The sequence below is a fragment of the Ambystoma mexicanum genome, chromosome 11, assembly GCF_040938575.1.
Source record: "Ambystoma mexicanum isolate Mex_15411 chromosome 11, UKY_AmexF1_1, whole genome shotgun sequence".
Classification (NCBI taxonomy): Eukaryota; Metazoa; Chordata; class Amphibia; order Caudata; family Ambystomatidae; genus Ambystoma; species Ambystoma mexicanum.
The window spans coordinates 55459779-55482505 of record NC_090934.1 but is presented as its reverse complement, the minus strand read 5'-3'; the positions used below and the strand labels follow the sequence as shown (position 1 = coordinate 55482505).

Below are 22727 nucleotides of genomic sequence, written 5' to 3'. Positions count from 1 at the left end.
AGCAAGATTCTAAACTGCCTTTCATCAAAAGAAATTCAGTGGCTGGTTTTACATTTGTTAAGCTCCTTAAGTAAGGCATTTCAGAGTTCAGAAGATTTACTAGAGAAGTAAGAGAATCGTTTGCTGAGCCAGAGTGAACAAGAAGACCTCAGGTGGGATCGTTCTTTTTAAAGCTTAAACATTTTCACAGAGAATTTCCACTTTTCTAATCAGAAGTTAAATTGTTAAAAACTTTAAAATTAACTGAGGGAAGTGTACAGTTTAAATACAGTAAGCAGACAAGTGTAAAGACTGTGCGCGCAAGTTTTGAGTTTATAAATTACATGGAAAGTGTTTCAAGACTGTTTAGCGCGCGCGTTGGGCCTCGTGACTATAGCAACGTCGTTATGGGAGTGCGCGGATATGCAGAGCGATAGAGCGCAAGCCCATTTTTACAGAGCGCTAGTTGTTTTTAGCGCGTGTACAATTTTCGCATGAGTGACATTGTGTACGACAGCTGGTGTTTGGTTGCGATAGAGCGCGAGTCCAATTTTACGTTGCGTGTGATTTTTCATCGCATGCATGTTTTACGTTGCGTGTGATTTTTCATCGCATGCATGTTTTACACGCGTACGTGAATTATTTAAGGTGCGTATGCTTTTAGCGCGTTTACGTGTTTTCTCTTTAATACGGTGCGCGTGTGTTTTTTTCAGCGTGAGGACAATTTTCACGCCTTGTGAATTCGCGTGTTCATCCCAAAACTTTTGCACTTGAAAAAAGGAAAGATTCACACATAGACGCAGGAGCAGCAGCATTCAAGAAAGTTAACGAGTTTCATTTAAGTAACCTTCACGCAAAATGAATTCAATACTTCATTAGAAAAGACTGCATTGTTTTTAAAAGCATTTAAAACTCAAATCTCATAGAGTTTAATGTTCTTAAGAAGCAAACAAGAATATGTAAGTCAGTGAACTGCTTGCAAGAGTCATTACTTAGGATTCTAAAGAGACTTGTATGGCTAGTGACAATATACTCTAAAGAACTACAATTGTTCTATACTCCATGCAGATAATTAACCTCTAAGTCGTTGTTGTTTCCAAAATAATTTAAGATAAGAAGTCTACACTAATGTATAAGTAACTAAGTGTATTTGTTTACTACAGATACCAGAGCCTACCAGACGGTTGCAGGGCTGCAGTGGCTCCGTTGTTATTTTATCCAAATTCCCCTTTCCCTTTCTTGGGGTTCTCAGCTCAGCTTTACTTTAGGGTTGAGAGGTGAACTCCTAGTGAGGGTCTGTGGGGCCAGCATCAGCTCCTGTGGAATTCGTTCAAGCCGGACCCTGACAGGTTGATGCCAACCTAATCATAGTGGACCATGTAATCTAGGGTCCTATAGTGAGTAGAGCCAATTGGACGTTGTACTTTTAGTGATGTTCATAGTGGCCATTTTGAAGGGAGGGCTTAATTGCCCCACCTGACATTGATCATCCAATCCTCTCTCCCCATAACCATATACAGATATAGTACCGATATTAAGTTACCTTCCTATAACCAATCACGTTGCATGTTAGGATTTTAAGTTTTCCACGTTGAATGACGTTAGTACGTACGCAGGTTGTACATCAGCAATGACGAGTTTTTGCCATAAATATTGTGTTTTTTCTAAAAGTAAGGCAAGCAAGAAGATTGAGCGATTGCTGATGTATATTGTTCTCCCCGTTTTATGAAACAGACTCACTTTGCCGAACTATTGAGTTGTCTTGATTATTTGATGCAAGAGTATGAATCTGCATCCCCATCTATCTCGAGGGTACTGCTACTCATCTTAACGAGCTGTTTGGAGATCATCCAGTTCAAAATGCTTTTTGAAACAGAGAGCAGGAGGCATGTGTCTCTCTTTGGTCGGTGCCTCTGTTTGGAACAGCCTTCCTGCTTGTCTTGTACTTGAGCTGGACTTCCTTAAGTTTTGGAAACTTTAAAAACCTGTGCTTTCCTTTCTCTGTTTTACTTAATCCTTTCCCTGGTAACTTATATCACTGCCACTGAAACTGGTGGTCGGGTCCCTCATGAACCTGACAGGTTGCTGGCCCTATATCTAGTGGACACTAGTGAAGCCCATCCCTTTAGCACTGCCCTTGCGAGTGTGCCGCCTGGTGGCTGTGTACTCTACCCATGAGACCACTCTGCCCCAGCAGTTAGGCAGTGGCGTTCCACTTTGCCATCATTTGGCACTTTCCTTCTGGGACCCTATCAATTCTTGGCAATCCCTACTCCTTTTTCCATTCATGCACTTCTCTTACTGCACAATACATTTGTGCATTTATAGCAGCAGTGTGTACAATTGTTTTGGATAAGCAAGGAAAATTCAGATGAAAAAGATTTCTAGAACATTCTTAACTGGCAGTTGGTGTGTGGAAGTTTAATGTGTCGATGGGGTTATATGTAGAGGTTTCTGAACTAATTGGTGGATAGATGTGTGTATGTTTAAAAGCAGGCAGTGAGGGAGTTTTCCAAACATAACAGTAAAATAAGTAGAAGGGGTGCCTTGTGCGATTGTGTGCACGTGCAATCATGGTTTTTTAATGATTCATGGCCTGGAAAGGGGACTGCGGAGGGAGATCTCAGATAGATATGAGGGTCCTTGGATTATGGTCCTTATTGTATGCTAGAGAAAAGTATTTGGGACAGAAAATTGTTTTTTTTTTAACTGTGGTAGGTGGTTCCTAAAGAACTTGTTTCGGGTGTTTTTTTTATTTATATTTGTATTTTTTGTAGGAGAGGCCAGGTGGGAAGGGAGAGGAGGGAATGGGCATCAACCCCAGATATGGAGGGGCAGGTGGACAAGGGAATATGTTGCACAGGTTTTAAATATAAGGTAGGGGGCAGTATTTCTCATGCTCCTTGATTACTGCCTTGAAAGTACTTTGCAACTGCTCACCTTGGCAGAGTGGTGTATTGCAGTATATACAGAGTACTGTTGTCTTGGAAAGAAGTGGATCAATAGTTTATTTTATGGCTTGCACGGTAGCTGGTGGGATTGTGTGCCCCACAGTAGTCTGTGTGGTGGCAGTATTAGTTGAGGACAATGAGGTGGAGGAAGACAGCCTATTACTTCCTGAGAAAGGAACAGCCTTTCTCAGAGCATCCCAATGGTGAGATTTGATGTGACGGCGCATGGAGGTGGTCCCGTAGGAGTACTGCCCAGGTTGTCCGCAACTGTGGGCCTCATTACACGGATGGCGGTAAGGGATTACCGGTACCGGTAATCCCTTACCGCCTTACTATGAGGTCCCTTCGCGGGTCCCTACCTTAACGGCTGGTTTTACCAGCCATTAAGGACGGGACCCGCAAAGGGACCTTGGAGGTAATTACGGTACCACAAATTGTGGTACCGTAATTACTGCCTTCCCCATTCCCATTGAGCCCTATGGGGGCAAAAATGGGAATGGGGAAGTGCCATGGTGAATGGGGAATTACCGCCCCGCACACCTTGGAATGGGTCGGTAATTCCACCATTCACCATGGTGGACTCGGTAAAATACCGGCGGCAACAATGGCGCTAATAGTGCCATGGTTACCGCCTCCCGTGTAATGAGGCCCTAAGTGTACTAAGTGCATTTGACCTTGGTAGCCTTAGCCTTTGGCAGAACCCAACGGTGCTAAAGTGTGGCCACACCCATGCTTCTCTGTGGGTGACGGAGGTAAGCATTTCTTCTATGTCATCTTCCTAGTTCTCTTGATTCTTTTCTGCTTGGTTGCGCTTTTTCCGTTGTCAAGCCCTCCAGCTGGTGGTGGTGGTGTTGGTGGTGGCTCCCGGGGAAGAGGAAAGGCCATGGCTGTTGCCATTTCTGAGGTTAAATAGCAGTTGTAATATTCTTCCAAGTATGTGTTCCCTTCTGGATTGTAGATGGAAAATCAGAAAATATAGGTCTAGGAGCTGTGCCATGGTACATTTTCAGTTTGAAACTTCCAAGATCAGCTACAAATGCAGTTTTGCGTTTACGAACATGTCATCACACCGCGCGCACCTAGCAATGTGACACCATCTGGAAAGTCTGCGATGACGTCAGACGTTCGTGCACATCGGCGAACAAAAAACGGTATAAAAAGTTACAAAAAGTTCATAAAAGTTTTACAAGTGTTGCTAGAAGGTGGGAAATGGAACAGTATTAAGGTGAAACTTTCCAGATCTGAAGAACATTCAGTGAAAAACCTTAGTTTACAAGTAAACCAAAGCCCCCCAGAAATCTGCCAGTTACCGTAAGATAAGGAACCATATCTTGCGCCACCACCGTGCACTGCTAAGACTAACACCCAGGACATCAAAGATGACATCACAAATGAAATCAATTTTGATGAAAAGTCCCTCTAAGGGATTGTGTGCATGATGTTGGTAATAAGATGTCAGTGGTGAGTGGGAGATCTAAAGAATGTACTCATCTAAACAAAACATTGTATTGGAGTGTTATTTTAAATACAGGAACCTAATTATACATACACATAGGCAATGGCTGCAGCATGCACCATAGAAGTACATTATTTTCAATCTGGTAATTTTGGATAGTAAAATAATGAATGATAACTTATCAGAGTTTTGAGAAATGTTAAACATGTAATAACTAGCTAACAATTCAAGACTTACTACACACTTGTGTTAGTACAAACAATACATACAAATCAGAGGCACATACAGAGAAACTAAAGTAAGGAAGAAAGAAACAACATCACCAGAAAATGTCAATAACATTAAAGTTCATATTTATGTATACAAATGAATTGTGTGTTTGAGGCTTTCTTATTGGCCTGTGTATGTGCACCATGGGCTGAAACCAAACCCTAAGGAAAGTACTTTAAGAACATATGACAAGGTTAATGTTTAGCTATATAGCACCTTTTGAATTTTCATATTCTCACTGTCAGTGAACAAAAACACCTGGCCTACAAGTGTCACTCAACAAAAACAAGTGCCCTCGATATGTGATGTCATCAGTGATGTCATCTTTGATGTCCTTGGTGTTAATCTTAGCAGTGCATGATGGCGTCACGGGATATGGTTGCTTAGCTTACCATAACTGGTGAACTTCTGTTTCTTTTTTGGTTTTACTTGTAACCATAACGACCCTTTAGCAATGTTTTTTCACTGAATATATACATATATATATATATATATATATATATATATATATATATATATTATATTATAGGGTGGCGACAGCTGCCCTATAGTTAAGGAGAGTCAGAGTCCCATAAGAACCCCTTTAAATTCTATTGTTAATATCTTTTGATTTGAGTAACGGAATTGACCGAAATTTCAAAAGTGATTAGTGACTCGCAACTCCACAACCCCCCTCCCCCCTAGACTGCAAGGTTTCGTAAAGATACGTCAAAACGCTAAGAAATGTATTATGAAGACAAAACATTTTTTTTCTCCGAAGTTGTGGCCTACTTGCCATTCATTTTCCCATAGACAAAGAAGGTAAATAGTTGCCAAAGCGCACAGCCAAAACCGCTGGACGGATTTGGACCAGGACGACACAATTTGGGCACAAAGCGTTAACTCGCGATCCATGCTTGGTTTGAGGTTATTCGGCGCAATAGTTTTAAATATTTGATGGAGAAGGGAGTGTCCCCTTCCCAAAAATTGATAGTGATATTTTGGGTTTTTAGAAATGAAAATGACCGCCATCTTGTTTTTCTTTCGATGCAAGCAATATCTGTGGCTATAGCAGAGGATATGGGAAATTGAAATGCAGAATAAAAGCTATTTTAAGGTAAAAAAACATGGAAATGCCATCAGGCTAGAGGTGGTTCGGAGGCAGGGGGGAGGCTAGAGAGCACCAAGGGACATTTTGGAGTTGGAGGGTGTCTAGGGACTGAGTTTGTAACACAAAGCTTTCCGAAGCCTTGTCTATAGCCACGAATAGCCGACGTATGAAAGCAAACTGCGTCACAGAAACAGCGTGTGTTATGGGGAAGAGGGGGAGGGCAGTGGAGGTGAGGAGGCCATCTGGGGAGTGGGGGAGCAGGCACAGGTGAGGGGGGCACTTGCTGAGGTGCTGGGGTGGCAGGAAAGCATTCTTTTTTAAAATCCTTTTTGTCTATATTCTTGGCTTTATCCGAGGTTACACAAGACTACAGATAGCCGCGGGTACGAGTAGTTCTGTTACCACAACTACATATTTTGGGGTGTCAGTGTTTCATTTCTTTTTTTAAAGTTGTTTGTATAGGTGTAGGGATGACAGGGTGAAACATCACTGGCATGATCTGGTAGTTATTTGGGACTCTTTTTTATTTTGGCTGTGTGTTTTCAGGCTTTTGTACATGTGAGACTTTGGAGAAAAAAAATGTCAGCTACTTTATATAAGTACATGAGTAGTGTTATTCTTTAGTGATCTTTTAAGTTGTATTGTAGTATAAAACTTGAAGTGAGGCCTGCTTTTTAGCAAATTTCAGTAAACGCGGCTATGATCAAAGTCAATGAAATGTAACCACGGGTATAATATAAACTTTTTTATGTTATTGTATTTATGTATTTGTATGTCACAAGTTGTCCTTAAAAAAGACTGTTTTGGGGTGCACTGAGTGTAGTATTTTTGCACATCTGAACTGCTATTTTGATGTTTTGAAGGACCACTGCATTTCCTTCATTAGTTAGGTGTACTCCGTTAGGTCTATAGAAATTGTCCATGTAGAATTGTACGTTGTTGTTCGAAATCCATAATTGGTTGTGGTCTCTCCTGAATGCTGAAACTGCTTTATTAACAGTTCTCTGGGATTTCTCAATGTTACCATTAAATCTGGTGGTCCATCTCCATGTTTGCCTCGGAATCAGATTGGAAAACATGAAGCTGGTGTGAGGAAATAGTTCAATTTGTTTTGCCATGTCTTATTTGATCATTCAAGAAAGGGACACACTGCATACATTCCCCAAATTATTGCCTCCACAATGAATTAATATGATGTCTGGGTGTCCTTTTCAGACTGAACAATTTTTGGAAAACTTGAAACCAATGCATTTCCCGCAATCCAAAATATTTTAGTGTGAAATCTCTCAAACCTGGGTTCATGCTAATATTTTGTTTCTCACAAAAAGCCAGTAACCAAAACAGTCAACTGTCTCCGATCGGCCACACAGTTTTCAAGCCAGCCATGATATCTGCAGCCTTTCACTGCTTCCAGGAAAATGATTGCTAGTTTGTACGCGCAGTGTTTGTATGATGTCTGTGTTTTGTAGTTTCTAATTGGTTGATGGTGCTGTTGTAATTATTTACGGCTATCCAGGAGCCACCAAGTGCCCGGCATTGCTATCCCCAGGTAGATAGCAGCCCCTGCCCCCATGCAGCTGTGGCTATATGATGCCACTTGGCACGTCGTGTGTTTGTGGACGTGTGGTAGTTGCGGCTATCTTAAATTTTGGATGGGGTAGCATTTAGATGCATTGAGTGTTTTGGAGTTTGTAAGGGACTACGGGAGTAGAGGAGTACCATGAGAAGTGGAGGGGGATGGTAGGCATGTTGGGGACACTTGTTTTGAGTTTGGTGGAGTGCAAATACAATTTTAAATCCATTGTTTTTGCGAATAGCCGTGGCTATCAGCAAACGGTCAGGTAGGGATATTGTATAATCGGGTCTATGAATAGGACGTGTGCATGCACGTCAATGTTTTTCACCATTAAATTGGTTTTACCCATAGACGCGGTTATATTTGTAGCCGCGTCTATAAACATACATTTTCTGTGCAATAATAGTATTGTTATGTGGATGATGCAGCACAGAATATTATTTATGTTTGTTATTTGAGCTGGTTAGGTGTTCTCTTATTTTATTTGGAGTTTTGAAGGTTGGCTTAGTTTGATTTGGGGTTTGAAAAAATGTACTTGTAGCCGCAGATAAAAAGCAGGATCTGCAGTCGAGTCTAATGGCTGCGGCTATGAAAGATGGTGGGTGGGGAAAAATAGATTTCTGTGAGTTTCATTGTTTGTTATTGGTTGTTATTACATGTCTATTTGTGTAGCTGTTTGTGATAGTTTGTGGGGAAAATGTGTCATCCATTTTAGTTGTTTTATAAATATATATACTGGCTACCCGTAAAAGAATGTATTCTCTTCAGAGCACTCTCTCTCACTTGCTAGTGTCTTCACCACACACCACCGGACTATCTTGCACAGAGAATCATGAGACCCACCACCGACAGACCTACAAGAACCCCCTTTGCCAGCCTCCTCGTTGTACCCAAAGTCTTCAGAGCCCGGGCCGGAGTGTCCCCTTCATTGCAGCAACTCAATGGAACGCTCTTCCTCCGAGTCTGAGAAACATCTCATCCCGCGTACCATTCCACAAGGAAATAAAAAGTTGCCGGTTTAATTAAAACTCCTGTTACTCCCGCCTCATGTACTCTTGCAACATGATCGATCCGACATTGTATACCTTATATGCTTCATCATCACCTCTATAACCTTTCTACATCATTGCTATTCCTAAAGTAACCAGTAAGCAATTCCATGTCCTGTCAATACATTGGTACGCCTAATGTAATCAGTAAGCAACGCCGTACCCTGTAACTAACCTACCTTATCGTAACAGTGCCTCGATGCCCCTGGCTGGAAATTCAAATAAATATAGTCCTCTTTTTTTATTTGGAATTCATTTTAGAAAGTATAAAAGCCACCATTTGCACTAGATGGTTTCTCATTATTGATGTTCCTAGTCTTTGTGATAGGTCATTGAAAGGGGGGGAAAAAATGGCACTTAAAAAAAAGGACGACAGGTAATCTGGTATTCATTGATTAACCCCTCCCATTCCTTAAATGCAGCACCTCCCTTGGATATCCATTAGAAGCATCGCCTACACATGACTTGCATCATGGAAATATCAGCACTGGGTAAAGTAGGAGGCTTTGCATTTGGCACTGCTGCTGAAGTTGAGGCTTCATTTGCAGTTGGTGATGAAGTTGCACTGGTGCATGGAGGTGCTGCAGGTGGTGCTGATCACCATCTACGCAAGGAAAGGATTTCTTCTTTTGTGATGTTCGTGCGATTTCCAATAGTCATCATCAACGTCATCCAGTGGACTTGCACTAGATGATTCAGCATAACAGTGGAGTTTTGTTGTAGAATGTGCAAACTATCTCTTCGTGAACAGTATTTTTTTTTTTTACTTTAACGTAGCGGCATCTGTCTGCAGTGGTTTTCATTCCAGTTGCGTTCTTCCTCTGTGCCGATAGATTCGGAAACCCAAACGATAACGTCACTGCTGCTACTCTTGTGGTTGGACGCAAATAATGTAAAATAATAAAAATTACAACACAAAAAAGACACTGGGTTTCATTACGAGTTAGGCAGATTTAACGTTACCACCATGCATAGCCGCGGATTCAGCACTGAACTACAACCTGGCGGACACGTGCACATACCATGGTGGTAACGTTAATTCTGCCTAGCGGAGATACCACTTAAAACTCTGTGGTACAAGGGAAATCTGACAAGAAATGGCAGAATTACCATTACCGCCATGGCAGTCCGTCGAAATTCCACCTGCGTTAATCATGCGGGCGGAAATTCGTCATCGCTATAAAAGGAAGATCCACAGCTGCCTTTTTGAAAAACACAATCCATCCAATATCTCAAGATAGGAGTGCCATCCAGACACCCAGCTAAGGCCAAACATGTCCACAAAAAAGGGCAAAGGCAGGGTGCCCGATATGAGGCAGTGGAAGCCCACATTCAATGAGCAGGAGCTCACGGTGTTGGCAGAGCAAGTGGTTGCCAACTCTGATGAGCTATATGGGGCATTACAGAGGAAGACCAGCCAACACCGCAAGAAAAACATATGGGCTGAAATCAGGGACAAGGTGGTGGCCGTAGGGCATGTACAACGTGATGTAGAGGCCATGAAGAAGAGGTGGAATGACCTCAAGGCCGGGATCAGGACCCTCATCTCCAATCACCACCGGGATACTGCTGCCACTGGAGGCGGCACAGTAGAACCCCTGCTACTGACACTCTGAGCGGAGATGGTCAGTGGGATACTGCACATGGTCGGGATCGAGAGCATGGGCACGGAAGAGCTAGAAGCCAGCAGCCAAGGTGAATCTGGCGAGTACCACAGTGAAACATGCAACAATGACTGCACACACCTGCAGGCATGCTCGAAAACCCACACTGCCATTCAAGCAAGCAGCGTGACCCCCAGAAAGCAAACCCAATCCATGTGAGGCTCCAGGCCCCATTGACAGCAACCAGTGACCACCAGACCCCGCCCTGACATGCCACCCATGCACAGTCAACATAGCCACCATGCAATATAAAAAAGGTAGCAGGCGCCCCTCTCTCGAAAGAACAAGGTATGATAACCTGTTCAGTGGTTATTAACCACATTGAGAGTTCGCAGCCATTGCTTTTTGCTCACTGTACCTTCACAGATGGGAAATATCCATTTGCATATCAGTCTTTGTCCCGCCCACAAGGGCAGTCCAGCACCGAAATGCTATGGCAATTCCTCTCTGAACAAGAGTACCATCAGCAACCCCATACACGTGTTTCAGCCTTGTTGGGCATCATCAGTGAGGTGAAGCTGAGCCTCTCTAAGCACAGAGAGCAGGGAGTCCACGTCTGGTTGCCCCCAGGTAACCTAAGGTGACCAACCCCAAGTTCCTTTCAAAAATATAAAAAAGGTAGCAGGCGCCCCTCTCTCGAAAGAAAAAGGCATGATAACCGGTTCAGTGGTTATTAACCACATTGAGAGTTCGCAGCCATTGCTTTTTGCTCACTGTACCTTCACAGATGGGAAATATCCATTTGCATATCAGTCTTTGTCCCGCCCACAAGGGCAGTCCAGCACCGAAATGCTATGGCAATTCCTCTCTGAACAAGAGTACCATCAGCAACCCCATACACGTGTTTCAGCCTTGTTGGGCATCATCAGTGAGGTGAAGCTGAGCCTCTCTAAGCACAGAGAGCAGGGAGTCCACGTCTGGTTGCCCCCAGGTAACCTAAGGTGACCAACCCCAAGTTCCTTTCAAAAATATAAAAAAGGTAGCAGGCGCCCCTCTCTCAAAAGAAAAAGGCATGATAACCGGTTCAGTGGTTATTAACCACATTGAGAGTTCGCAGCCATTGCTTTTTGCTCACTGTACCTTCACAGATGGGAAATATCCATTTGCATATCAGTCTTTGTCCCGCCCACAAGGGCAGTCCAGCACCGAAATGCTATGGCAATTCCTCTCTGAACAAGAGTACCATCAACAACCCCATACACGTGTTTCAGCCTTGTTGGGCATCATCAGTGAGGTGAAGCTGAGCCTCTCTAAGCACAGAGAGCAGGGAGTCCACGTCTGGTTGCCCCCAGGTAACCTAAGGTGACCAACCCCAAGTTCCTTTCAAAAATATAAAAAAGGTAGCAGGCGCCCCTCTCTCGAAAGAACAAGGCATGATAACCTGTTCAGTGGTTATTAACCACATTGAGAGTTCGCAGCCATTGCTTTTTGCTCACTGTACCTTCACAGATGGGAAATATCCATTTGCATATCAGTCTTTGTCCCGCCCACAAGGGCAGTCCAGCACCGAAATGCTATGGCAATTCCTCTCTGAACAAGAGTACCATCAGCAACCCCATACACGTGTTTCAGCCTTGTTGGGCATCATCAGTGAGGTGAAGCTGAGCCTCTCTAAGCACAGAGAGCAGGGAGTCCACGTCTGGTTGCCCCCAGGTAACCTAAGGTGACCAACCCCAAGTTCCTTTCAAAAATATAAAAAAGGTAGCAGGCGCCCCTCTCTCGAAAGAACAAGGCATGATAACCTGTTCAGTGGTTATTAACCACATTGAGAGTTCGCAGCCATTGCTTTTTGCTCACTGTACCTTCACAGATGGGAAATATCCATTTGCATATCAGTCTTTGTCCCGCCCACAAGGGCAGTCCAGCACCGAAACGCTATGGCAATTCCTCTCTGAACAAGAGTACCATCAGCAACCCCATACACGTGTTTCAGCCTTGTTGGGCATCATCAGTGAGGTGAAGCTGAGCCTCTCTAAGCACAGAGAGCAGGGAGTCCACGTCTGGTTGCCCCCAGGTAACCTAAGGTGACCAACCCCAAGTTCCTTTCAAAAATATAAAAAAGGTAGCAGGCGCCCCTCTCTCGAAAGAACAAGGCATGATAACCTGTTCAGTGGTTATTAACCACATTGAGAGTTCGCAGCCATTGCTTTTTGCTCACTGTACCTTCACAGATGGGAAATATCCATTTGCATATCAGTCTTTGTCCCGCCCACAAGGGCAGTCCAGCACCGAAATGCTATGGCAATTCCTCTCTGAACAAGAGTACCATCAGCAACCCCAAACACGTGTATGGGGTTGCTGGTGGTACTCTCGTTCAGATTGGAATTGCCATTGTATTTCGGTGCTGGACTGCCCCTGGGCAGGACAAAGACTGATATGCAAATGGATATTTCCCATCTGTGAAAGGCACAGTGAGTAAAAGCAGTGGCTGCGAACTCTCAAGTGGTTAATAACCACTGAACAGGTTATCATGTCTGTTCTTGCGAGAGAGGGGCGCCCGCTACCTTTGTAAAACTATTTTTTAAGGAACCTGGGATTGGTAACCCTAGGTCTCCTGGGGGCAACCAGACGTGGTCTCCCTCTCACTGTGCTTAGAGAGGCATCAGCTTCACCTCACTGATGATCCCCAACAAGGGTGAAACACGTGTATGGGGTTGCTGGTGGTACTCTCGTTCAGATTGGAATTGCCATTGTATTTCGGTGCTGGACTGCCCCTGGGCAGGACAAAGACTGATATGCAAATGGATATTTCCCATCTGTGAAAGGCACAGTGAGTAAAAGCAGTGGCTGCGAACTCTCAAGTGGTTAATAACCACTGAACAGGTTATCATGTCTGTTCTTGCGAGAGAGGGGCGCCCGCTACCTTTGTAAAACTATTTTTTAAGGAACCTGGGATTGGTAACCCTAGGTCTCCTGGGGGCAACCAGACGTGGTCTCCCTCTCACTGTGCTTAGAGAGGCATCAGCTTCACCTCACTGATGATCCCCAACAAGGGTGAAACACGTGTATGGGGTTGCTGGTGGTACTCTCGTTCAGATTGGAATTGCCATTGTATTTCGGTGCTGGACTGCCCCTGGGCAGGACAAAGACTGATATGCAAATGGATATTTCCCATCTGTGAAAGGCACAGTGAGTAAAAGCAGTGGCTGCGAACTCTCAAGTGGTTAATAACCACTGAACAGGTTATCATGTCTGTTCTTGCGAGAGAGGGGCGCCCGCTACCTTTGTAAAACTATTTTTTAAGGAACCTGGGATTGGTAACCCTAGGTCTCCTGGGGGCAACCAGACGTGGTCTCCCTCTCACTGTGCTTAGAGAGGCATCAGCTTCACCTCACTGATGATCCCCAACAAGGGTGAAACACGTGTATGGGGTTGCTGGTGGTACTCTCGTTCAGATTGGAATTGCCATTGTATTTCGGTGCTGGACTGCCCCTGGGCAGGACAAAGACTGATATGCAAATGGATATTTCCCATCTGTGAAAGGCACAGTGAGTAAAAGCAGTGGCTGCGAACTCTCAAGTGGTTAATAACCACTGAACAGGTTATCATGTCTGTTCTTGCGAGAGAGGGGCGCCCGCTACCTTTGTAAAACTATTTTTTAAGGAACCTGGGATTGGTAACCCTAGGTCTCCTGGGGGCAACCAGACGTGGTCTCCCTCTCACTGTGCTTAGAGAGGCATCAGCTTCACCTCACTGATGATCCCCAACAAGGGTGAAACACGTGTATGGGGTTGCTGGTGGTACTCTCGTTTAGATTGGAATTGCCATTGTATTTCGGTGCTGGACTGCCCCTGGGCAGGACAAAGACTGATATGCAAATGGATATTTCCCATCTGTGAAAGGCACAGTGAGTAAAAGCAGTGGCTGCGAACTCTCAAGTGGTTAATAACCACTGAACAGGTTATCATGTCTGTTCTTGCGAGAGAGGGGCGCCCGCTACCTTTGTAAAAATAGCCACCATGCAACCATTCAACTTGTCCCTGGCCCATGCACAGGCACACTGAGGCGTACACATCTGACAACATTCCCACCTTACCCACACACAACCAAATGAACTCCACCCACCTGACTGCACCACCAGATACCTGCCACCAACAATCCAGGCACACCACTGCACAGGACAGTCCATGGCCAACTAATCCCTTTGATGCGCCTCTAAATCTAGCCGGCCAACCCACACCTAGCCGTTTATACGCAGTGTATGCCATGTGCACAGTGGCGGACAGATGATGACAGCCCCCCGAGGAGGCCAAACATACCATGACGACATAGCACAAGGGACAGTGAATATTGTTTTCCAAAGTACATCAGCAACAATGTGGTAACGCACATGTCAATTTTTCCTAATAGGAACTCAAGACACACAGGAAATGTCCCAGGAGGCTGGACCGTCCACGACGCCAGCAACAACCACTGGCAGCCAGGCCAAGGCAGTTCAGGGAGTGGGAGTCTGCCACCCAAGAAGAGGCACCAGGCCACCGACAGACACTCCTGCCGCCCAGTCGGTCAAGCCCACAGGGCCAACACAGACCCCAGGTGTGCAATCTGTACCAATAAAAAGATTCCAGGACAGTGCCACATCGGCCTCGACTGCGGACGCACAGGTGGGTCAGGGTGAGGCTGACAGCCAGCAATCACAGCAGGCCACTGCAGGAACGGATGTAGACCAGTACGAGGGTGCCTCCCCTGCATCCAGCCACCTCCCCCATCCGCAATTTTACACCCGAGTCCTCACCCCTGCACAGCCTCTCACCACTGCACACAGCACCGTCCCAGTGTGATGTCCACCCGTGCCCTGCGCTATAGGGGAGACTCATCAGACGATCAGGCCAGGGTTATGCCCAGCACGAGGAACATGTCCAAATGCAAACACCACTGCCAGTGCCTGCCCCAACACTCCAGGCCGCCTGGGACCGAACAGAGGCAGGCAGAAACGTGCATCATTGCACTGGAACATTTGGGGCATGCCGAGGCCATGCGTGACTGCATCCAGGGGTCCTCGAGTGGTAGTTGTTGCTGGGGATGGCGGGTGGTAGTTGTTTTACGGGATGGGGGTGGGGGTGGTGGTTGTTGTTGGTGTTGGGGGTGGTAGTTGTTGTTGGGAATGTTGTTGCCTTGTTGCCAGTATTATACACACTTGAATCGTCTTCATATTGGTAGTGTCCATGCAATGCAATTCAGAACGATGCATTCATGGCATGCCTGGGTGTCAGGTCTCTGCAGTCAAACTTTATCTTCAATGAGCAACAGGGGGCGTGACGTTAGGGTGGCTTTAGCTGCATTTCAGGGGTTTTGTTGCGTTAAGTTCTCATATATGCACACATCTGTAAAGCATAGGGCCGGCAAACAAGCACATCTAAAACACATGATTTCGGAGGCGGCAGGAAGCCGGTCTCTGCGAGGGGATGATCGGTGATTTTAATGTGGAAAAAAATTCAGAATGGTGGCAGGCTCAGGTGGTTTCAACCAGAGGGTGGCATCTTTAAAAACAACAAAATAAATAGAAGCGAACATGGAGCTTCCGAGCGGTGTCTGAAAGGGGAAACATCCGAAAAGGGAAGTTTGTACCCTATGGAAAAAGTTAGGGGGGAAATCCAGCCCTTCCCGTATCAGGCAGAGGCCGCCCCAATTTCATGGAACACTCCGGCCCCCCGAAGCCCATGCACCCCGACGCGAAAGTGTCCCTGACCCTGGGGCAGTGGGGTGTCACTCATGCACCCCAAGATCTCTTCACTAGGAATCAAAGATGGCGGTGGGGCTGTAGACCTGCCTACCACATGACTAGTGGATGGGAATCCAGTGCCCATCCCCCACCCCTCATCCCTCATCAGATTCCCAATTAAAGCCATGTGCGGCAGCGCGCGCTCTCACGGAAGGACGGGCCAGGCCCTCTTTCTGCCAACTCAGCAGAATTGGGGCGGAATTGACGTTCTGCGGGTTTTCGCCCACAGACTCCATCACTCTGCTCTGAAGTTACCAAGACTGGGAGCGTATTTTTTTTGTTCTAAAATAATCGCAGTCAGCGTTTTTTCACATGGATGTCTGTCCAGCAGGAACAGTGTGGCCTGCTGCAACGTGGGTAAAGTGCACGGGCGCACGGAGTGGACCCAGAGAGGAGAGCTGAGGTCTAATCTCAGCTGCCACCATGGAAAACACGGTGTGATCTTGAGCCGATCATTTCGCGCCCACATGCCTCACTTTCAATATCTCGTACAATTGAACGCATTTAGGATTGGGATATATGCCAGGTTTAGGGGTTACACCACCCAAGTCTGGACACATGGACGGATGTGAAGATGTTGCATTTGGGCTCGACCCCCGCATCTTCCCGCTGGCTGAGTCGCAGAGTGCTGGCCTCTCCTAGGACGCTCATGTGTGCTGGACATGTGTACAGCACACACTGTGAACCCAGATACCTTTCCCCCCAAACTGAAGTGGAGTTTCAGTGAAAAATGGCACTTTAAAGTACATCCTTGAGGGATGTCCTGAAATGGGGGAGGTTTTCAGATTGGCGGTCCACTGGTGGGTGGGAGGTGGGGGGGGGGGGGGTGCGGGTTTGATTCCATAGCACAGGTGCAGAGGGCGAGAAGCCGTGACCTCTTTTGGGTGTGGGCCATCGGATTTAGATGAAATGATGAGGGGGTGGCCGCTCTTGGGCTGCCTTGTATCATGGAATGGGCTGAGGCCCTCCTGGAAGGTATGTCTGGACCTGCTAGTGTAACTCCCTTCCCAGGATGCAATGCGATGCGAACATGATCCAGCTGCTATCACAGGCTGTGGGAGTCTTCGGCGCTGCAGGATCACCCACTAAGGGGGGGGGGGGGGGGGTAGGGGGCACAGAGAGCTTCCCGGGGTCTTTCACAGAGGCTGGATATTTCGCCTGAATGACATGGAGAGCACGGGGGTCATGTTGCCTTCGTTATATCGTGTTCGGGGCAGGATTTTATGAATGACTTTAAGCGCATCTGAGAGGCCTGGAGTGGCACGTGCTGCCCCTGGAATCTGATTGGCCACCCCAGGTGCCATCCCACTATCCTAAACTGTGATCAGTATGTGTGTGCGTGCTCGTACTTCATGCCACCCCTGCGTAAGTCAGTGCTCCACTTATGACTCAAGGGTCAAGGGGTCAGGACACGCCACTGACGCGCGATATGAACCACGTTTTATCCCCCCCCCCATCTCCACCTCTACGACGAGGAAAGGTCAATTTCTTCAAACTTGTGCCAAATTGCTTGTTTGCAGTGAGTTGAGGTGGCAGTTCAGCTGCCCCCCCTTGCCCCCTCCCGTCCGCCGAGGCCTGTACTTGTTCTGGGTCCTAGAGAAGCAGCAAGGCATACGGCGCAGCGCCTCGAAGTCCTGTAGCTCCTCCGGTACTTGTGTGCTGCATTCTCTGTCAGTGTAGGCGCTAGGCGCAGTCCCTGATGCAAGGTGACGAAGAGGGGCTTTCTGTACATAATCAGTGTAGCACTGATGCCATCCGTGTGCCCTTTGCTTCAGCATGCTGCTGGGCTACAGGTGGGCACGTAGAACTCCTTTCAATGTGTCTATGGAGAGGCAGCCTGGCACCAAGGCACCCACCATGAAAGGGTGGCATGCAATGTTGAACAGGCCATACACTGCCGTGCACGCAATCCGCGAGACCCACGAAGCCCCCCGTGGCAGGAGCAGGGCAGCCTGTACTCAGGGCGTAGCAAGTCGCCCTGTACTTTCGAGGACCAGGCTTTGGTACACAGTCAGAGGGAAGCCTGCAGAAGCTACCCGTAAGCAAAGAATACTGGCAGACGCTCAGAGGACTCTCCCATACCAAAGAGTACGACCAGGTGCTCATAGGACTCTCCCGTACCCAAAGAGTATGGCCAGGTGCTCATAGGACTTTCCCGTACCCAAAGAATACTACCAGGTGTTCATAGGACTAAGAATACTACTAGGTGCTCATAGGACTCTCCCGTATCCAAAGAGTACTGCCAGGTGCTCATAGGACTTTCCCGTACCCAAAGAGTACGGCCAGGTGCTCATAGGACTCTCCCGTACCCAAAGAGTATGGCCAGGTGCTCATAGGACTCTCCCGTACCCAAAGAGTACGGCCAGGTGCTCATAGGACTCTCCTGTACCCAAAGAGTACGGCCAGGTGCTCATAGGACTCTCCCGTTCCCAAAGAGTACGGCCAGGTGCTCATAGGACTCTCCCGTACCCAAAGAGTATGGCCAGGTGCTCATAGGACTCTCCCGTACCCAAAGAGTACGGCCAGGTGCTCATAGGACTCTCCTGTACCCAAAGAGTACGGCCAGGTGCTCATAGGACTCTCCCGTTCCCAAAGAGTACGGCCAGGTGCTCATAGGACTCTCCCGTACCCAAAGAGTATGGCCAGGTGCTCATAGGACTCTCCTGTACCCAAAGAGTACGGCCAGGTGCTCATAGGACTTTCCCATAACCAAAGAGTACGGCCAGGTGCTCATAGGACGTTCCCGTACCCAAATAATATGGCCAGGTGCTCATAGGACTTTCCTGTTCCCAAAGAATACTACTAGGTGCTCATAGGACTCTCCCGTACCCAAAGAGTACAGCCAGGTGCTCATAGGACTTTCCCGTACCCAAAGAGTACGGTCAGGTGCTCATAGGACTCTCCCGTACCCAAAGAGTATGGCCAGGTGCTCATAGGACTCTCCCGTACCCAAGGAATACTGACAGGTTCTCATAGGACTTTGTAGTACCTGGAAGACTATGCCAGGTGTGTACGAGCAGTGTTTTAAACCCAAATAACACTGCCAGGCACCCATAACCAAAGTGCACTGCCAGAAGCGGCCAGGTGTTACATGCATATCAGTATCTGTACCAGATATGCCCAGGATTAACCTGCAACCTAGGGGCTCTGCCAGATTGCCCAGCAGTTATCTGCAGCACATGGAATCTGGCGCATATCCCCAGGATTTACCTGCAACCTAAGGGCTCTGCTAGATGGCCCAGCAGTTATCTGCAGCACATGGAATCTGCCACATATCCCCAGGATTTACCTGCAACCTAAGAGCCCTGCTAGATGGCCCGGCAGTTATCTGCAGCACATGGAATCTGGCACATATCCCCAGGATTTATCTGCAACCTAGGGGCTCTACTAGATGGCCCAGCAGTTATCTGCAGCACATGGAATCTGGCACATATCCCCAGGATGTGCCTGCAACCTAAGGGTTCTGCTAGATGGTCCAGTAGTTATCTGCAGCAGATGAAATCTGGCACATTTCCCCAGGATTTACATAGAGGTTAAGTGCCCTCCAGATGTTGCAGCAATCATCAGTACCCTAGGAACGCTTCTAGTTGTGCCAACAAGTGCCTGGAAGCTGAAGAACATTATCTGGGGTGCATAGGAGGTGATGTCAGCTAAAGGGATCTGCCAGATGTGACGAGGAGCCACGTGAAGCCTACACATTCTGGCAGATTTGCACACGGTCTACCTGCAGCCTGGGAACTCTACCAGATGTGCCAGAGAATTGCTTGCATCCGTGCACCTCTGCCAGCTTTCACAGGAGTTACTGATACCCTGATAACTTTAAGAGGTGTGCCAGAGAGTTACCTGCATATCTGCCAGATGTCACAGGAGTTACTGACACCATGAGAACTCTGCCAGACGTGCCAGAAAGTTACCTCCATCTCTACCAGATGTCACATGAGTTACTGATATCCCCAGAGCTTTGCCAGATGTGCCAGAGAGTTACCTCCATCCGGGCACCTTTTCCAGATGTCACAGGAGTAACTAACATCCTCAGACATCTGCCAGGTGTTCCAGAGTTAATCCGTGAACTCTGCCAGATGTCACAGGAGTTACTGACATCCTGAGAACTCTGCCGGATGTGCCAGAGAGTTACCTGCATCATTATCAGATGTCACAGGAGTTACTGACATCCTCAGAACTCTGCCAGATGTGCCAGAGAATTACCTGCATTCATGAACCTCTGCCAGATGTCACAGGAGTTATGAAATCCCCAGAACTCTGCCAGATGTGCCAGAGAGGTACCTGCATCGCTACCAGATGTCACAGGAGTTACTGACATCCTCAGAACTCTGCCAGATGTGCCAGAGAATTACCTGCATCCATGAACCTCTGCCAGATGTCACAGGAGTTATGAAATCCCCAGAACTCTGCCAGATGTGCCAGAGAGGTACCTGCATCGCTACCAGATGTCACAGGAGTTACTGACATCCTGAGAACTCTGCCAGATGTGCCAGAGACTTACGTGCATCGCTACCAGATGTCACAGGAGTTACTGACATCCTCAGAACCCTGCCAGATGTGCCAGAGAATTACCTGCATCCATGAACCTCTGCCAGATGTCACAGGGGTTACTGACATCCTGAGAACTCTGCCAGATGTGCCAGAGAGTTACATGCATCGCTACCAGATGTCACAGGAGTTACTGACATCCTGAGAACTCTGCCAGATGTGCCAGAGAATTACCTGCATCCATGAACCTCTGCCAGATGTCACAGGAGTTACTGACATCCTGAGAACTCTGCCAGATGTGCCAGAGAGTTACGTGCATCGCTACCAGATGTCACAGGAGTTACTGACATCCTCAGAACTCTGCCAGATGCGCCAGAGAATTACCCGCATCTGTGCACCTCCGCAGACGTCACAGGAGTTACTGACATCCTAAGAAATCTGTCAACCATGCCCACGCGTTATCAGTGGTCGCCCAGTCCTGCTAGATATACCCAGATGTTGCCTGAATACCATGCTCTCTTCCAGATGTTCCCAGTGGTATACAGATGAGTTAACCCTGCCCCTGAGTTCTGCTAGATGAGCACAGGAGATACCCGCAGCCTTAGAATGCCCCCCAGTGTGCCCAGGGGTCACGTACAGCCCTTCATTTCTCACACATGTGCCCAGGGGCCAAGGGGACCCCTTCATTTCTATCATATACACCACGGACCTGCCCTTCATTTCTGCCAGATGTGCCCGTAGGTTATGTGAAGACCATGGAGTCATCCAGATGTGCCCAGCGGTTATCTTAGTGTTCTGCTAGATGAACCCGCGAGCTACCCGAACCCGAGTATTCCCAGATGTGCCCAGGGGCCAATGGGACCCCTTCATTTTTTATCATATATACCAAGGACTAGCCCTTCATTTCTGTCAGATGTGCCCAGGTGTTATGTGAAGACCATGAAGTCTGGCAGATGTGCCCAGCGGTTATCGTAGAGTCTGCAGCTAGATGAACCCGCGAGCTACTTGGGCCCGAGTATTCCCAGATGTGCCCAGGAGTTGCCTGGATTGTTCCCTTTCTGTCAGGTGGGTCTCGCAGCTAATCATGACACCCTTCGTGTAGTTAAGATGTGCCCAGGAGCAACGAGCAGTCGGTACATTCTGCCAGGTGTGCCAGGAGCTATGACGCGCCATGCATGTCTTTCTGGAGTGCCAAGAAGACACGGGCAGGCTTTCATTCCTGTGGGAGATGCCAAGGAGCTGTGTAGAGCCCTTCGTGTCAGTCATATGTGCCAAGAAGCCACAGGCAACCCTTCATTTCTTTAAAAAGTGCCCAAGAGTAATGGGTAGCCCTTCATGTGTGTCACGAGTGCCCATGCAGCCTAAGTAACTTGCTGGATGAGCTCATCCCTGGCAGACGTCACGAGAGTTACCAGCATCATAAAAGCTCTGCCCAGCGAGTGCCCAGAAGCCCAGCCAGAAGTGGCCGGGCCTTCAGACCTTGTGGGTATAAGTGGTGCTGCTCTTACCTTCCTGCCCGTTCAACTGGTCACAGATGGGCACTGGGCATGCTGGGGACAGGGACTGGTGTCTTCTCCTCCAGGTGGAAGCAGCCCTTGACTTGTGGGGCAGTGCCCCCTTCTCCGTAGTCCTCCTGGGCCCTAACCCCAGAGGTCAGGAGTGAGGGGTGCTCTAGACGCTGCCGGGCCCTGGTGTGGTAGGTAGGTGGGCAGTGCCCCTCCGATGCGCTCAGATCTGCCCCCGCGCTGGTCCTGTCTGAGCTGCCTTCAGCCTGCTCGCTGGATGACTCGGGGGCCGGGAGACGGCGCTGGAATGCCAAGAGATGTAATCAGACTCAGCTGGGGCAGGAAGCCGAGCCTGGGGCTGGGGGCCGGGAATGCCAGACTCTGCCTCCCTCTCCAGCTCGCAGGCTTCCTCGGGAGTCAGGCAGAGAAATCCGTGCCGGCCGGGCTGCTTGCAGAAACTAGTGCCTGCCCCCCCACTCCTCCTCTCCACCACCCCGGCCTCGACCTCACTCATTGGCTGTCTCCTCAAATTTCTTGGTGGGACAATTCCTCAAGTTCATTGGTGGAAAATAAATGTTCCACATTCAGCAATTTCCATAAAAAGAGAGAGCGCAACCTGTTCCATAAATCACGGATGGGCCGGGCAGGGAGTGCATCCAGGCGGCCGGGCGGAGGCGGCGGAGTCCCCGGAGGAGAGAGTTTAAAAGCAACAGCCATTGTAATCCCCCAACTGTCTCTGCAAAGTCCTGAAGGGGGGCTGGGCCGTGTTCACTTCCGACCTGAGCCACGGCGAGCCAGCGTCCCGTGGCATGGCAGAGTCCACGAAGGAACTATGGGGTTGGGGCAGAGTCAGCCATATAGTCTCTGTGGCCTATCCAGTGGTTCCTCTTGGAATATATCTTCATTTCCCTCACGAGGTCAGCTCTTAAAGGGCTTGAATTCAATCCATCATAACTGTTCATATCACACGAAAC

At 47.9% G+C, this 22727-nt stretch overlaps 1 protein-coding gene across 8 annotated transcripts in view; it reads right to left on the bottom strand.

The window, feature by feature from the left end:
- The window catches only part of COL16A1 (collagen type XVI alpha 1 chain), a 706769-nt gene extending 684557 nt beyond the window's left edge, over positions 1 to 22212 (bottom strand). For all 8 annotated transcript variants that reach the window (XM_069622515.1, XM_069622517.1, XM_069622520.1 and 5 more), the window contains exon 1: positions 21757 to 22212. The gene's annotated coding sequence lies outside the window, so the exon portion shown is untranslated. The remainder of the gene's footprint in view (positions 1 to 21756) is intronic.
- Positions 22213 to 22727: the final 515 nt, after the last annotated feature.